The sequence below is a fragment of the Lagopus muta genome, unplaced genomic scaffold, assembly GCF_023343835.1.
Source record: "Lagopus muta isolate bLagMut1 unplaced genomic scaffold, bLagMut1 primary scaffold_92, whole genome shotgun sequence".
In the NCBI taxonomy this organism is placed as follows: domain Eukaryota; kingdom Metazoa; phylum Chordata; class Aves; order Galliformes; family Phasianidae; genus Lagopus; species Lagopus muta.
In genome coordinates this window covers 235,934-239,818 of record NW_026040271.1, presented here as the reverse complement: position 1 = coordinate 239,818, position 3,885 = coordinate 235,934, and the positions used below count along the sequence as shown (strand labels likewise).

The window sequence follows — 3,885 nt, the reverse complement described above, 5'->3', positions numbered from 1 at the left end:
AATCCCTGTTTTTCCCCTAAAATATCGCTTATTTTCATAGAAATCCCTGTTTTTAACCTTAAATATCGCTTATTTTCATAGAAATCCGTGTTGTTCCCCTAAAATATCGCTTATTTTCATAGAAATCCCTGTTTTTTCCCCTAAAATATCGCTTATTTTCATAGAAATCCCTGTTTTTCCCCTAAAATATCGCTTATTTTCATAGAAATCCCTGTTTTTAACCTTAAATATCGCTTATTTTCATGGAAATCCCTGTTTTTCCCCTAAAATATCGCTTATTTTCATAGAAATCCCTGTTTTTAACCTTAAATATCGCTTATTTTCATAGAAATCCGTGTTGTTCCCTTAAAATATCGCTTATTTTCATAGAAATCCCTGTTTTTCCCCTAAAATATCGCTTATTTTCATAGAAATCCCTGTTTTTCCCCTAAAATATCGCTTATTTTCATAGAAATCCCTGTTTTTCCCCTAAAATATCGCTTATTTTCACAGAAATCCCTGTTTTTCCCCTAAAATATCGCTTATTTTCATAGAAATCCCTGTTTTTAACCTTAAATATCGCTTATTTTCATCGAAATCCCTGTTGTTCCCCTAAAATATCGCTTATTTTCATCGAAATCCCTGTTTTTCCCCTAAAATATCGCTTATTTTCATAGAAATCCCTGTTTTTAACCTTAAATATCGCTTATTTTCATAGAAATCCCTGTTTTTAACCTAAAATATCGCTTATTTTCATACAAATCCCTGTTTTTCCCCAAAAATATCGCTTATTTTCATAGAAATCCCTGTTTTTCCCCTAAAATATCGCTTATTTTCATGGAAATCCCTGTTTTTCCCCTAAAATATCGCTTATTTTCATAGAAATCCCTGTTGTTCCCCTAAAATATCGCTTATTTTCATCGAAATCCCTGTTTTTCCCCTAAAATATCGCTTATTTTCATAGAAATCCCTGTTTTTCCCCTAAAATATCGCTTATTTTCATCGAAATCCCTATTTTTAACCTAAAATATCGCTTATTTTCATGGAAATCCCTGTTTTTCCCCTAAAATATCGCTTATTTTCATAGAAATCCCTGTTTTTCCCCTAAAATATCGCTTATTTTCATAGAAATCCCTGTTTTTAACCTGAAATATCGCTTATTTTCATAGAAATCCCTGTTTTTAACCTTAAATATCGCTTATTTTCATAGAAATCCCTGTTTTTCCCCTAAAATATCGCTTATTTTCATGGAAATCCCTGTTTTTCCCCTAAAATATCGCTTATTTTCATAGAAATCCCTGTTTTTAACCTTAAATATCGCTTATTTTCATAGAAATCCCTGTTTTTCCCCTAAAATATCGCTTATTTTCATAGAAATCCCTGTTTTTCCCCTAAAATATCGCTTATTTTCATGGAAATCCCTGTTTTTCCCCTAAAATATCGCTTATTTTCATAGAAATCCCTATTTTTAACCTTAAATATCGCTTATTTTCATGGAATTCCCTGTTTTTCCCCTAAAATATCGCTTATTTTCATAGAAATCCCTGTTTTTCCCCTAAAATATCGCTTATTTTCATAGAAATCCCTGTTTTTAACCTTAACTATCGCTTATTTTCATAGAAATCCCTGTTTTTAACCTGAAATATCGCTTATTTTCATAGAAATCCCTGTTTTTAACCTTAAATATCGCTTATTTTCATCAAAATCCCTGTTTTTAACCTGAAATATCGCTTATTTTCATAGAAATCCCTGATTTTCCCCTTAAATATCGCTTATTTTCATAGAAATCCCTGTTTTTCCCCTAAAATATCGCTTATTTTCATCGAAATCCCCGTTGTTCACTTAAAATATCTCTTATTTTCATGGAAATCCCTGTTTTTCCCCTAAAATATCGCTTATTTTCATCGAAATCCCTGTTTTTTCCCTTAAAATATCGCTTATTTTCATCGAAATCCCTGTTGTTCCCCTAAAATATCGCTTATTTTCATCGAAATCCCTGTTTTTCCCCTAAAATATCGCTTATTTTCATAGAAATCCCTGTTGTTCCCCTTAAATATCGCTTATTTTCATCGAAATCCCTGTTTTTCCCCTAAAATATCGCTTATTTTCATAGAAATCCCTGTTTTTCCCCTAAAATATCGCTTATTTTCATAGAAATCCCTGTTTTTCCCCTAAAATATCGCTTATTTTCATCGAAATCCCTGTTTTTCCCCTAAAATATCGCTTATTTTCATAGAAATCCCTGTTTTTTCCCCTAAAATATCGCTTATTTTCATGGAAATCCCTGTTTTTCCCCTAAAATATCGCTTATTTTCATAGAAATCCCTGTTTTTCCCCTAAAATATCGCTTATTTTCATCGAAATCCCTGTTTTTCCCCTAAAATATCGCTTATTTTCATCGAAATCCCTGTTTTTCCCCTAAAATATCGCTTATTTTCATAGAAATCCCTGTTTTTCCCCTAAAATATCGCTTATTTTCATAGAAATCCCTGTTTTTCCCCTAAAATATCGCTTATTTTCATCGAAATCCCTGTTTTTCCCCTAAAATATCGCTTATTTTCATAGAAATCCCTGTTTTTCCCCTAAAATATCGCTTATTTTGATGGAAATCCCTGTTTTTAACCTTAAATATCGCTTATTTTCATGGAAATCCCAGTTTTTAACCTTAAATATCGCTTATTTTCATAGAAATCCCTGTTTTTAACCTTAAATATCGCTTATTTTCATAGAAATCTCTGTTTTTCCCCTAAAATATCGCTTATTTTCATGGAAATCTTTGTTTTTCCCCTAAAATATCGCTTATTTTCATCGAAATCCCTGTTTTTCCCCTAAAATATCGCTTATTTTCATGGAAATCCCTGTTTTTCCCCTAAAATATCGCTTATTTTCATAGAAATCCCTGTTTTTAACCTTAAATATCGCTTATTTTCATAGAAATCCCTATTTTTAACCTTAAATATCGCTTATTTTCATGGAAATCCCTGTTTTTCCCCTAAAATATCGCTTATTTTCATAGAAATCCCTGTTTTTCCCCTAAAATATCGCTTATTTTCATAGAAATCCCTGTTTTTAACCTTAACTATCGCTTATTTTCATAGAAATCCCTGTTTTTAACCTGAAATATCGCTTATTTTCATAGAAATCCCTGTTTTTCCCCTAAAATATCGCTTATTTTCATAGAAATCCCTGTTTTTAACCTTAAATATCGCTTATTTTCATAGAAATCCCCGTTTTTTCCCCTTAAATATCGCTTATTTTCATAGAAATCCCTGTTTTTCCCCTAAATTATCGCTTATTTTCATAGAAATCCCTGTTTTTCCCCTAAAATATCGCTTATTTTCATAGAAATCCCTGTTTTTAACCTTAAATATCGCTTATTTTCATAGAAATCCCTGTTTTTCCCCTAAAATATCGCTTATTTTCATAGAAATCCCTGTTTTTAACCTTAAATATCGCTTATTTTCATAGAAATCCCTGTTTTTCCCCTTAAATATCGCTTATTTTCATAGAAATCCCTGTTTTTCCCCTAAAATATCGCTTATTTTCATAGAAATCCCTGTTGTTCCCCTTAAATATCGCTTATTTTCATAGAAATGCCTGTTTTTCCCCTAAAATATCGCTTATTTTCATAGAAATCCCTGTTTTTAACCTTAAATATCGCTTATTTTCATAGAAATCCCTGTTTTTCCCCTTAAATATCGCTTATTTTCATAGAAATCCCTGTTTTTCCCCTAAAATATCGCTTATTTTCATAGAAATCCCTGTTGTTCCCCTTAAATATCGCTTATTTTCATAGAAATCCCTGTTTTTCCCCTAAAATATCGCTTATTTTCATAGAAATCCCTGTTTTTACCCTTAAATATCGCTTATTTTCCTAGAAATCCCTGTTTTTCCCCTTAAATATCG

The 3,885-nt window shown here is 31.2% G+C and overlaps 1 long non-coding RNA gene across 1 annotated transcript; it reads right to left on the bottom strand.

Annotated features, from left to right (window-relative positions):
- Positions 1–1,070: 1,070 nt before the first annotated feature.
- LOC125687847 (uncharacterized) lies at positions 1,071–3,019 on the bottom strand. The gene is made up of 2 exons (XR_007374444.1): positions 2,890–3,019; positions 1,071–1,493 (listed from the first exon to the last, which is right to left on the bottom strand). It is a non-coding gene; the product is annotated as an uncharacterized LOC125687847 (long non-coding RNA).
- Between the last annotated feature and the right edge of the window lie 866 nt (positions 3,020–3,885).